The sequence below is a fragment of the Anopheles merus genome, chromosome 2R, assembly GCF_017562075.2.
Source record: "Anopheles merus strain MAF chromosome 2R, AmerM5.1, whole genome shotgun sequence".
Lineage (NCBI taxonomy): Eukaryota > Metazoa > Arthropoda > Insecta > Diptera > Culicidae > Anopheles > Anopheles merus.
In genome coordinates, this window is record NC_054082.1 from 57,581,050 (window position 1) to 57,595,797 (window position 14,748).

Sequence of the window (14,748 nt, forward strand, 5' to 3'; positions counted from 1 at the left end):
TAGGCGTTAAACGAACAAGGCACGAAGCGTAACAGAAGAAAAGTGTTAAAAAGGGCCGCAAGACAGGAACGAGCCCTTTTTCTAAACCAACCGCGGAAAACCGACAAATTTTTTGGCGCGTAATATTACAATAATAAATCGTTTTGGCAAGAAATTTAATCCGCCTTGGTTTTAGTTCCCAACAGTACCAATTGTGGCTCTAGCACCAATTATGGCTATAACGAACACTATTTTCGCTCTAAAATAGCCTATTTGCATTCTAAAACCACGGAAGGATTTTTCATTTCAATTATGAACATTTTAACACATTTGTGCTTCATTAGTTTCATGTTGGTCACTTCCGTTTGTTAAATATCACCCTTTTAAAATGTGTTGCCAAGATTTTTGGTATCTCTTACCATTTTGCGAAGAGCAGCACTGTAGGATATTAGCGATTTTCAAGCGCCTAACCATAATTTTATTCCAAAATCATCATTTTGGTGCAAAATATTAGTTATTTAACGATTTCTTATCATCGATTCCTCGTTGTTATTTTCGCAATCTAAAGTGTTAATATGTGTTTTAAGCATCATTTATTTGTAAAGTTTTCGAACCAGTAATCAGTGGAATAATCAGTGGAATGTAATCGAATCAGTTTCACCAAAATAATGCAGTCTTGAATGACTTTCATACGAAGAAGTGAAATCTGGAGCCGCTCGTGTCGCCTTATTGCCAAATGCGCTCTTGTTCTTCCCTGATCAAAAGTTAGTGCAAGTCTTGACCGGAAGTATCTTGGCATCTTCTGGCATCTTCTGTTGAACTATGGCTACGATTCTTCATTCAAACAAATTCAAATAGACCACCCTGATTTGTGCTATTCTTCGTATCGCGCTGAAACGGTAGCTGGCTTCGGTATAGCTTCCAGGTGATATGAAGGATTGTTAGGTGTGTGTCCAAGCACGGTGTCATCAGAAAAGTGTACGAAAGTATTTTTTTTAAGATTAGCATCATCAATTGTGCGATTAATTGAGCGTGGATATCAATACAACCAGTGATAGAAAACGGATATTTTAAAATGTTAATTTTACGTATTGAATGGTGGTTACATACTTATATTGGTGCAGTGAACTTATTATTACTTGATTTCAGTTAAAACAATGCCATAAAGTAATTTTTGGTGTAAATATCCACGAGTTTTAGAATACAGCCACAATTGGTACAGCTATGGCGACTTGCTAGGAACACTATAGCCATAATTGGTACCTTAAGATGCAATTTTGAATTGAAATTTTCTAGTATTTTGATAAGCACTGAGTGAAAATAAAAAATACCCTCGTGTTCTACACATTGTAGGCTACATAAAAACATTCAGAAGTTTGAAATTTTACTCAATAGTTATTTTTACAGGCGTAAAATCCGTATCTTGATGACATATTATAGTCATAATTGGTACACTTACCCTAATAATAATGTCCCCTACCCAAGTACCCGGTATTTTTTTAATGTATTTATTTGCGTGTATAGAATAATTTCTATTTACTAGGGTGGATATCTACTAAAAATTCTAATAAAGCTTTACATTTACAAAAGTAGTGCACACTTAAGGACGACTAAATCTATCTCATCATCGTTGTTATCAATGATGTGGATAATGTAGTCAGCAAACAACCTAAGAATACATATACGTATTCCCAGATTAACTCCTGCTAGTTCTGGAAATCACAGACTATTGAATAGATAGGGGCCTCCTGGAGCTATTGAAACAATTTCTTGCTGCAGCAGTGCCCAAGCCACCGCTACTCTTCTACAGCAAGCAAATTTGTGTTCCAGACTTTCCATTTGAGGACAAAACGAACATTGATTGGAAGCCCTTCTTCCCACCCGAAACAAGAGCTCTCCATAGACTTTACCATTTGCTAGCATGTACAGAGTTGCTCGTTGTTGTGCTGATAAATCAAAACTTTGAATATTATCCCAAATTCTGGTCCAACAAAGTTGCTGATTTACATGTGCTACTTTGGCATCTGGTAGCTTGTCCAACGAAGCATGCAACGAAGTTTACTTGAAGAGGGGGGGTTTGAGACATATTCAGCGGGTATATATGCTAGTTGTCTTACCACGATTTTTAGGCAGGGATACCAGGTTGGAATGGTGGTCAGATTCGGCGGATTACCAGCTTGGACGATATGAGGCTCGCTGTATTTGAGGGAGCTGCACTCTGCTCGGTATCGGTTTGTCAAGAGGGCATATACAGTTATTCCTGGTATATGCAGGTTCAGTCCACCTCGCTTCCGTGGTAAAGCCAGGTGTTGCAATGGAACTCGGATTCTTCCATTGCCATGCCAAAGAAATCCTCCTATTATGCTGGAGACTCTTGCCGTGTCTAATGCTCGAGCACCACAGATTGAAGCCACGTACCATAGCTTGGGGAGTAGAAATGTGTTCAAGAGTAGCACTTTTTGCACGATGTTTAAATTCCTCATGCGATGCAGCCAAACTAACGAGGCGAAGTGCTGGATCACGACATCCCAATTGTGTCCCATATCGTCACGGATATTATTAGAAAATAATATACCAAGCAGACGCAATCTTTCCACGGTATGCAGCCACGGAACAGATATCCTTGATGGTGTGATCAGTCCTTTGTCGAGCGCTGTGGTTTTCTGCACGTTGAGACGGGCTCCAGAGACACAGCCAAATGCCTCAAAGAGTTCTCGCACACGCTCTATTTTGTCGGGAGATGTTGTCACCACCAAGATGTCGTCGGCATATGCATTGATCAGGTCATCCTGATCGCAACAAATACTTTATAATCTTGTGATGAGGGATTAAAGGTAGAGGATAAAAAGGTGCATGGAAAGGGGATCTCCCTGACGGACGGAACGAAGGATCGGGAAAGAAGAAGAGAGGATTCCATTGATAAGGATACGGGAGGTGGAGCGTTCACCAATTGTTCTCAAAAACCTCCGAATTGAAACCCCAAGCCCAAGGAAACATTTTGGACCTAGCTTGAACAAAAACTGGGCTGTCTTGCTCTATCTTCTATACCGCACCTGCTTGCACTCATTCGCGAGCGTTAAAATATACTCTCCCGATTTCATGTTCTCGCGAATTGCCTGCTGCTGTAAGAATGTATGAGTGAATGTGCAGCGTTTTTCTCTGTGCTTCCTCTTCTCCCCCTCGTTCGTACTCCCTTCTTCCATCGATCCGATGCGCGATTCCTGATTCGACCGAGCAATAACATTTGTAAGGTTCCGCCGCAATGAGATACTGTACGGAAATATACAAAGTATATCCATTTAGCATCCGTGGTCCACACCGAACGCTGATAAACCAAACACCACCGCCGCCCTCTATCAAATTCTCGATAATGGCGTGACGGTGGCTGGTATTATTGAATCCGTTCGTAGCGGCGGCGTACGTCCCGACACTCATTTTCCTTACGTACTAGATTATTGCTACAGCCATTCACCGCGGCGTTGTAGGATCGGGCTCAAGAAATGTGTTGCCATCCCTAGAATTTAATGTGAGCGCAGTGGCGGATCTAACGGTAGGCGGACTAGGCGGTCGCCTGGGGCCCCGCCGATTTAGGGGGCCCGTAGATCGCCATTCTATAGTATGCCGTATGGACAGAGTACTAGCGACAAGGGCCCCGGATGGCCGTTGGGGCCCCGATGCTGGCGAAACATTTGAACCCCCCCCCCCCCCACAAAAAATTTTAGGACCTGTGACTGATGATCGAAGGGGCCCCCCGACGGCATTTCAAGTGTACTATTAAATTTACCAACAGCAACTTCAGTGCCGCTATCTCCCCTCCCCCTGCCCCAACAACATTTATCATTTACAAGGGGGCCTCAACTAGTCTTTCCGCCTAGGGCCCCCGATACCCTTAATCCGCCACTGAGTAGGTGCAAGAAAGCATAAGCGACTCCGACCCGTTGGTGCAACGAGTTCGGGTCGGGTCGGGCCACGGTAGGTTCAGTTTGACCCGCGGGTGCAGCGAGTTCGGGTCGACCCGAAAGATGAGTAGGTGCGAAAAAGCATAAGCGACTCCGACCCGTTGGTGCAACGAGTTCGGGTCGGGTCGGGCCACGGTAGGTTCAGTTTGACATGCGGGTGCAGCGAGTTCGGGTCGACCCGACTGATGAGTAGGTGCGAGAAAGCATAAGCGACTCCGACCCGTTGGTGCAACGAGTTCGGGTCGGGTCGAGTCAAGGTAGGTTCAATACCCGACCCGAACTCGCTGCACCAACGGGTCGGAGTCGCTTATGCTTTCTCGCACCTACTGATCTTTTGGGTCGACCCGAACTCGCTGCACCCTCGGGTCAAACTGAACCTACCGCGGCCCGACCGGACCCGAACTCGTTGCACCAATGGGTTGGAGTCGCTTATGCTTTATCGCACCTACCGGAGTAGTTGCACCCACATAACCTACTTGTACCTTTCGGGTCGACCCGAACGACTCCGGGTCGCTTACGGATGGCTCCGATCCGAAAGGTTCGGGTCGACCCGCCCATCACTAATAGAACCTCTAGATAATTACTATGTTTACAAAACATCAGAATATAAATATAAGAATATAAAAATAACAAAGTAAGAATTAATACAATACTAAATAAAATAAATGCCACAAGCATTCCAAGATTCATACAACAACAATTAGTTAAACTTATTTCAGAATTCCCAGATATATTTTGTGTAAACGATCATAACATAAAAATCAACATTTTTTATAAACAATCAATTATTCTTAAAGATAACATTCCAACCTACATTCCTAACTATAAGCACATTCATTCTCAAACAAAAGAAATAAATAAGCAAATTGATCAAATGTTAGATATGTTATGTTATGAATGTTAGTATATCATTGAACATTCAGTTTTTCCTTACAATTCGCCAATTCTTCTTGTCCCTAAGAAATCAGATAACGAAACAAAATGGAGATTAGTTGTCCACTTTCGACAGCTCAACAAAAAATATTACCAGATAAATTCCCGTTACCACAAATAGACACAATTATTGATCAACTAGGAAAGGCTAAATACTTTAGTACACTAGATTTGATGTCAGGATTTCATCAAATTCCTTTGGAAAAAGATTCAAGAAAGTACACAGCATTCTTAACGACAAAAGGACATTACCAATTTACAAGAATGCCATTTGGATTGAATATAAGCCCAAATAGTTTTCAAAGAATGATGGCAATAGCCATGGCAGGTTTAACACCAGAAATTGCTTTTGTGTATATTGATGACATTATAGTCACAGGCAATTCCATTAATAGCCACATAGATAATTCAATTAAAGTTTTCCAAAGATTAAGACATTAAAACCTTAAACTGAATCCGGAAAATTGTAGATTTTTCAAATCAGAAGTTACATACTTAGGACATAACATTACTGATCAAGGAATACTTCCTGATGAATCCAAATATGGAACTATACAAAAATTCCCTATTCCCAAAAATACAGATGAAGTACAAAGATTCGTAGCATTTTGTAATTATTATAGGAAATTTATAAATAATTTTGCTAACATAGCTGAACCATTGAACAATTTATTAAGAAAGGTATAATCTTTGAAAAGAATGATCAATGTCAAAAAGCATTTGACATGCTTAAAAAACATTTATTATCACCTACTATACTAAAATATCCAGATTTCACAAACCAATTTATAGTCACAACTAGTGTTGGCCGTTCCGGTCCGAACCTAGTAAAAAAGTTCCGTTCTTTATGTAGGCCGTTCCGTTCCGATTGTTCGTTCCCGATTGTAGCACATCACTACCATTTTTCCCGATTGTAGCCCATCACAGGTCGGTCTCATGGTACAGTCGTCAACTCGTACGACTTAACAACATGCCCGTCATGGGTTCAAGCCCCAAATAGACCGTGCCGCCATACGTAGGACTGACTATCCTGCTATGGGGGGAAATCAATAAGTCACTGAAAGCCAACCCCACAAGAGTGTTGGCAGGCCTTGACCGGCATCGGTTGTTGAGTCAAAGAAGAAGAAGAAGCCCATCACTGCTTTCGCGGATCGCTACAAATTGTTCGACGGGTCATCGATCGTTTCGTCATCACGCGCACCATTAAAAAACATGCATTATAAATAAAGCAGCAAAACCAATTTACTCTCTTGTCATTCAAATCCTCTAGCAAGCAGCACGCTTCGCTCATCTCAAAAACAACTCCTTGGCACACACCAGTGGCACAGAACTCCAAGCAAAACCACCCAGCTTGGTAACACAAAAAGCACACAATCGGCTCTTTTCAGAGCCACCGATTCTTTATTAAGAACATCTCAAAAAAAAATACAAAACACAACGTAGTGTTGTGGGATCTGCATATTAAGGTTAGCGTAGCATGCTTTAGTTTATAGCAAACCCGAAGCTAGGGAGTGCCCGCGAGAGGCACTCAGTTAGGCTTTATAAGTAGTGGCAATGTGGTAACGAAGCTCCCTCTTTTGCTCGACACCGAAGCGATCGGTTCGACGCACACACCCATCCCGTTATCTTAAGTGGTGATAATAAAAAGTACTTGTAACCCCTGTAAACCCACAAAACATGACGATCCTGCCAGGAGCTGTTCGCTTGGATGGTTAATAAAGTACTGTGTGCCGGTAGCCGTTTACGTATAACACAATAATCAGTGCAATGTGGTGAAGTGATACACCATTCCACTCCACTGCCAAACCGATCGGTTAGCGAAGATTCTGATTGAGAAAAAGCAATTGGATAACATTGGAATTTTGCTAATCGATCGACTAAATTATCCGCTCCAATGAAACAGAGAACAATTCAGCACAGATTTTGTCCATCAACGCTATCATCAAACGTACAATAGAGATTATGCGAAGTCAAAGCAACAACAAATATGGTTTAAACAGAAATCAGACCATATATCCAAACAGAAAAAATGGTATGTCATTCAACAGAAAAGATTTTTTTGGTCAAGCCAGGCAGCCACAGAACGACTGCATGTAATAATTTCACCAGTGTAAATTTTGATCAAAATTATAGTACTCTATTCATAGATACTGGAGCAGCCATCTCATTACTCAAAATAAGCAAAATTAATTCGCAACAAATTGCAAATACAATACAATTAAACTCATAGGAATTACAAATGATTAATAAAAAACATTAGGAACTGTAGACTGCATTATGTCTTTCAATTATGCATTGATCAAGCATAAATTCCATCTAGTACCAGATAGTGTAGATATTCAAACAAGCGGAATATTAGAAAGAGATTTTCTTAAGAAATACCAATGTGTGATTGATTATACGTAGGAACAATTAGTATGCTCGATAAATGGCAAAATAGTCAAAGAACGAATTGAGGATTCCAGAAATGAAAATACTATTATCCCAGCAAGAAGTGAAGTTATTCATAAAATTTCAATTACAGGCATGATAAAAGATTTTTTAGTACAAGCACAAGAAATTCAACCTGGAATATATTGTGTTAATACAATTATTTCAAAAACCAATCCCTACATCAACATCCTAAATACTACTGAAAATAATGTTACCCTCAGTAATTCATTTAAACCTTTAATAGAACCTAGTGTTGGGTCATACGATTCATTTCACGCCCCGACCCGGGGTCGGGTGCGAGCCAGCCGGAATCGAAATCAAATCCGACCCGCGGGTGCAACGAGTTCGGGTCGACCCGAAAGATGAGTAGGTGCGAAAAAGCATAAGTGACTCCGACCCGTGGGTGCTGCGAGTTTGGGTCGGGTCGGGCCACGGTAGGTTCAGTTTGACCCGAGGGTGCAGCGAGTTCGGGTCGACCCGACTGATGAGTAGGTCAGTGGCAGATCTAACGGTAGGCGGACTAGGCGGTCGCCTGGGGCCCCGCCGATTTAGGGGGCCCGTAGATCGCCATTCTATAGTATGCCGTATGGACAGAGTACTAGCGACAAGGGCCCCGGATGGCCGTTGGGGCCCCGATGCTGGCGAAACATTTGAAACCCCCCCCCCCCCACAAAAAATTTTAGGACCTGTGACTGATGATCGAAGGGGCCCCCCGACGGCATTTCAAGTGTACTATTAAATTTACCAACAGCAACTTCAGTGCCGCTATCTCCCCTCCCCCTGCCCCAACAACATTTATCATTTACAAGGGGGCCTCAACTAGTCTTTCCGCCTAGGGCCCCCGATACCTTTAATCCGCCACTGTGTGAGCGCCGTATGTTCCCGCTACGAACGGATTCAATAATACCAGCCGGTGTCTCCCATCACAGTAAATTATATGTAAACCACTTGCAACATCTCCCCTTTCCCCCTCTCCTAGAAACTCATAAACAATATTAGTGAGAGAATGGGGAGAGAGGGAGGAGCATCAGCTTTTTTGCTCTCTCTCAAAAAATAAGTCCAAAATTGTCTGCCTTTGGGTACCAGTTTGCGTACTGAGATAGGGCCCCATCTCAGGTCCATAGTTTTACCCATACATCGCGTTTTGGTCGTTTGGGAGAGAGCATATTGTTGAAGAGAAAGTCTCAATTGACGAGATCAAAAGCATGTGAAAGATCGAAGGAAACAAGCTTACCACACTTTCGTTTCCTCTGCAAATCTACCACCCTCTCCTTAACGGAAAGAACAGCCTGAAAAATGTTGCATGGTTTATTACAACACTTTTGCGCTGTCGAGACTATCTCCCACCTACCGATGATGCCATCGATTCTGTGTTTGACAATCCACGACAGAAGCTTGTAATTTACGTTAAGGAGTAATATAGGTCGAAATGCAGACATGGTAGTCCCATCTCCCCTTTTCTTAACACTTTAAGCGCCGTGTCATATAAATTCGCATGACAGTTTTTCTCACCGTTCAGCTTTGCATCTGACGCAGTGATTCTCTTGATAACGAATGAGGTAGGAATGAGAGAACGAGAACGACATGTGCTACACCGCTTATCGCAATGAAATAAAAAAGTGATAACAATGGCACGAGAAGCTGTCGCTCTCATCACTCTCTTGTCATGCGCTACGTGCTCACTCAAAAACTGTGACGTCAGGCCGGCGGTCAGAGTGTTAACCAGCACTATAACCCCGTCAACGAAACTTGGGGGAATCTCTCCTAAGAGAGCCTCATTGAGCACGAGCAGAAGCTCGCGCTGAATGGTGCTGAAGGCGCGGAGATAAAACTCTTGATATTCCATCCGAGCCAGGGGACTTCCGCGAAGCTGATGTTTTAATTGCATCGAGAAGCTCACAAGAAGTGATCTCGTCCATACAAGTATTGTTGGTTTCACAGTCCTCGGGAATAACGCGTGTGCTTGTGAATGTGTTGGGTGTATCGTGCGTCGTGTAAAGATTTCTAAAGAAGCCCTCATTTTGAACATTTATTTCATGAGGCTCTGTTAAGTGCAAACCGTCATCTAATGTAAGCTTGTCGATCACCGTTCTCCTTTTCCTCTGCTCCTTTAACTGGAAAGTTGAAATACTTTCGCCACATAGACGTGTTTCGTTTATGCGAGCGAAGTCCTCAGAAAAACGTATCTGGAGCAGTAGCATTTTCCCTTTCATACGATTTATATTTACTAACTCACATGGGTCAGAAAGATATCGCTCGTATGCGGACTTCAACCCTCTGTAAAGGAGTTCATGATGTAAGCGGAAAGTTTGATAGCGTTCATTTGTTTTCCACCGGAAAAACGATTTTATTTTAGGCTTCGCGAGCTCAACCCACCACTGCATCCACGAGCCGTAATTTCTTCGCTGTCGGGTCCAATAGTTCCATTTGCATCTGAACTCGCCCAGATTTTGTTCGGATAGCACGTGTGGTCTCAGTTACCAATAGCAGTTGCTGCGCATATGACTCGGCGCGATTGGTAGGCAGAGACGAACGGTGAGAGCCTTGTGATCCGAAAAGGAAAGGACATGCATACCGGTCGCTCTTAACTGTGTTTTCAGTGAGGAAGAAACATAACACCGATCGATACGTGATCTAGAACCACTGGTGACACAAGAAAACTCTACCGCGTATCCTCGGAGAGCCTCCCAGCTGTCATACAAACCCATGTTATTTACCGCGTTTCGCAAAGAAAGGCTGAAATTTCTCGCGCCCGTCACATCCTTCGATTCCAACACACAGTTGAAATCGCCCGCGAGAATAACATGATCACATGCATTCCGCAGATAGAATGGTAACGTTTGTTCGAAAAATTCCTCCCTCTCCGCACTCCGCTGACTCCCTGATGGAGCGTAAACATTGCATAGGGTGGCATTACTCTCAAGCCGAAGACAAATTAGACATGAATGCAAGCTGCATTCAACATGAGAGAATTTTAGGTGGTCACGTAAAGCAATCGCCGTACCCCTTTCCACCACGTTAACATTGCTAATAGCATTGTATCCAAGAATCGAGAGATCTGCACAGCACACTTCCTGAAGAAAAGTTGATATCCAGGTCCATCGCCCGAATAAATGTCCTGAGGGCTTCTAATTTTGTCGCATTAGATATTGCATTAATGTTAATAGTTGCTAAGTTATAGCTACCATTAACACCACGATTTGATTTGTTTGTATCCATTGCGACAAAATTAAAATCATGGTTGTGTAGTGGTGAGCCCCTTGGGAGGCCGACCAGGCTTGTGCTTGGTTACGCTCGTAAAGCTAAGTGTGGATGAACTTGAGGCGTCACTCTCGTTATCCGTCTCCGGAAATTGTTTGCGTTTTACCGCAAACTGTTCATCTAAGGAGCATATGGGAAAGGAGGAGGAAGGAATTATGAGCGGTGCTATGAACATTACAGCCGTGCAGTCCACTCTCATGTGTTCGTGTGCCGTGGCGGCTAGAGCGATGGCATCAGCAGCGGCAGCAGAAGCAGCAGGTGCATCAGCAGCGGCAGCGGCAGCAGAAGCAGCAGGTGCAGCGGCAGCAGAAGCAGCAGGTGCAGCGGCAGGAGCAGTGGCAGGAGCAACAGCAGCAGCAGCGGCAGGAGCGGCGGCAAGAGCGGCGACAGGAACAGCGGCAGGAGCGGCGGCAGGAGCGTCGGCAGGAGCGTCGGCAGGAGCAGCGGCAGGAGCGGCGGCAGGAGCAGCGGCAGAGGCTGTGGCAGACGTAACTGCAGCATGCATAGCAACCACCGTAGTGATTGAAGCATAATCATTAAAATTCACTTTTCCTTGGGGTTGCACTTCCTTTGCTATTTTGTTGGGTTTAGGGCTTGACGGCCGAACGTTAGAAACCGGCACGATCGGAATGACCAGTCGGTTAGCTATTTTTGATGCGCCTGCTGGACATTGCAAAGCTGCGTGTTGAGCAGCACTTGACGAGGGCGGTGTTGTATTAGTAAGTGTAGTGATTCTTACTTATCCTCTACGTCCGCGTCCTTTAGTGTTAGTGCTTGCCACTGATGATGAAGTTGTAACTTCTGTTGGTGTGGGAGTCTGCCGCACGGCTCCAGCGTATGATTTTTCGTTGTTCCGAAAGTGACACACGAGGTTTTGGCTGCAGCTGAGACCGTGGTGTACGGCCTCATTGCAGTGACGACACGTTTGTTGTTGTCCTCGGTAGATCACCCCTGTTACCTCTCCGCACACAGTGATGAAAGATGGTATGGGCTTAGCCAGTTTAATGCGGACTATGCGCACACCCGACGGGATCCCAGCTAGCCGCGTTTCTACGCCCCAAACGCCGGGAACAATCGTGAGTACCTCACCTAAACCGCCCAGTTCAGCGACAACATCCGCGTCGGGAATCCCTGGTGGCAGATCGCGCACTTTCATCTCTGTCGCATCATCCACCATCTCGATTGCGATCTTGTGTTGCTTTCCCTAGTGCGTGACGAAGTGTTTCCCGTTGTGCTCGTTCACTATGGCCAATGCACGTTCGAGTGTTGGCATGGTAACATATACTGCACTTTGTGCAGTGTTCCGTTGCACCATTGAAACATCCGCGCCAGTTTTAAGAACGGTTAACAGAAAATCTGCCGTTTCGTCTAGCGTTGGTCTAATAGGAGCTTCCGAATAGTCGATACGGAAGGTGTTACTTCCGTACCGCTGAAACTTGCTCATGATTTCTTGCAAATTGGTCAAAACACGTCCTCTCACTTTGACGTTTACAAGCGTACTGGTATGACCGACTGAACGATCAAGTCCGCTTCGAACAAAGTTGTGGTCATTTTGCTAAGGAATGTAGATTTCCCGAGTTTCAGGGGCCGTCATAAGCTTCAAGCCTTTTTTAATATTTACGTATGATTGTCTGAGATTTTCAAGATAACAAACTAATGCTCGAGGAGCTATTCAAAATGCCGCAGACTCAGAGGATAATTGAAAATATGAGGCGTTCAACTTTACGTTGCCGCCACTGTAAGTCCGGATCTATGAAACTGGCGTGGCAACATTTCTACACATGGTACATGGTAAAAACAATACTGTGCCCCTCTTGATCTATAAACAAAACGGAAAATCACTGGGCTCGAGAGTTACTTGACGGACCTTGACTGAGACAGGTCAGGTCTTTTCCAGAATTGGCACGGTATCGAAATCATTTACAACAATGATAAGCAATCTGGATAACACATTCCAGTAACAGTATGAGTTCGGAATCAGTCCCAGGACTGGTATAGGTTCAGTGATATTTCTGGTATAGGTATGGAAACATATGGGAACAGGATCAGCTCCATGGCAGGTATGGGTTCGAGATGTAATGGCTTATGTAAGTTATTGGCCAACTCTAAGATCTGGAAACAGTTTCTGCTTTGGTGCGGGTTATGTAAAAGTTCCAGGAACAACATGGGTTTAACAACATCACACGGATCTGTATGGGGTTATTTATTTATTTATTGGGGTTGGAACCAGGGTCTCTCTTTAACCACCTGTTACTCATGCAGGGTTTTCCACGATTTATTGGTCAGTTCCCATAACTTTGTGGGCTCGTCTCATGACTTATTCATCGTATCCCATAGATTTTTGGTTCGTTCTTATAATTTATTGGTATCGTCCGATTGGATATCAATACAATTGAACCAAAAAAAATCTTGTAATCGAAAAAAAAATCGTAAAGGCCGGGCTACATTGATCGTACTCCGTAGTGTAATTTTGATTTTCACTAGCGCATCTGGCGGCGGCTGGTGGAAGCTGATTTTGGTCATCAAGGGAACGGTCGCACCGGATCTTAAAATTAAGTAGTTTTTTCATCGTTTTTTGATGCGGAAATGGTTGAAATACTTGCACAATATGTTTATCTATCAATTACAAAGCTTTTCCAGTCCAGTTAAAGTAAAAACATGGGAAAATAACATATTTTCTGGAGCGGCTTGAAATTGTTAGGCAAAATGCTTCGGTCAGCCGCCGCCAGATGCGCTAGTGAAAATCAAAATTACGCTTGCGAGTACGATCAATGTAGCCCGGCCTTAAGAACGCACCAAAAACATATGGGAACCAACCAACCAATAAATCGCGGGAAACCCTGTAATAATTTTCAGCAGCGATTTGAATCTTCAGTAGCGATAGTTTAGATAAGAGGCACTTGGGATTTGCGCTGTTTTTACAAACAACCTAGTCTGTGCCTGAATCCTGTGCCTGAATTCTGAATCTATTAATTATCTCCAAAATTACATTGCCTAATCCTGTTACTGGGTCAAAATAACTACTTATATTCTGCAGTTTATTGTGTAAAGGCCGGGCTACATTGATCGTACTCGAAGGCGTAATTTTGATTTTCACTAGCGCATCTGGCGGCGGCTGACCGAAGCATTTTGCCAAACAATTTGGAGCCACTCCAGAAAATACGTTATTTTTCTATGTTTTTTACTTAAATCGGAGGAGAAAAGTTTTGTAAAATGTAGATACACATGTTTTGCACGCATTGAATCCATTTTTGCAATGGAAAACGATGGAAAAACTACTTAATTTTGAGATCCGTCATGACCATTCCCGCGATGACCAAAAAAAGCTTCCACCAGCCGCCGCCAGATGCGCTAGTGAAAATCAAAATTACGCTTGCGAGTACGATCAATGTAGCCCGGCCTTAAGGCCGGGCTACATTGTCCGTACTCTTTAGTGTAATTTGGATTTTCACTAGCGCATCTGGCGGCGGCTGGTGGAAGCTTTTTTTGGTCGTCGGGGGAATGGTCGTGCCGGATCTCAAAACTAATTCGTTTTTTCACTGTTTGTGATGCGAAAACGGCTGAAATACTTGCACAACATATTCAAATATCAATCGCAAAGCTTTTCCAGTCCAGTTAAAGCAAAAAACATGGAAAAATAACGTATTTTATGGAGCGGCTCAAAATTGTTTGGAAAAATGCTTCGATTAGCCGCCGCCAGATGCGCTAGTGAAAATCGAAATTACACTTGCGAGTACGATCAATGTAGCCCGGCCTTAATGATCATAATTATACTATAAAATTATACTAACCATTCAATTAAAAGCATGTGATAAAACACAGTTATTTGATTTACTCAAATCTAATATACTTCCAAAATATTACTAGCTCATCCCTGGAATTGGTTGGTTTTGGTAAAATTTGTTTTACAGTTCTTCTTTGTTTATTCGTTCAAAAAGACATTTGCCACCTTTGATATACATTTAATTTTGACGTCTCGTTTGAAAAGTATTGTTTTTATAATAAATGAACGATCGGAAACGATTTTTGTGGATGGAAAAATATTTCCTTTGGTCGTGAAAGGGTTAAGGATTAAAAACAGAGGACAAAAACGTGTGATCAGTAAAAAAATAAAGCAAGAGCAATATCGCTTCTTGATTACCCCTTTCTCCTCCCCCCGTTAAAATTATTGATGATGTTTCTG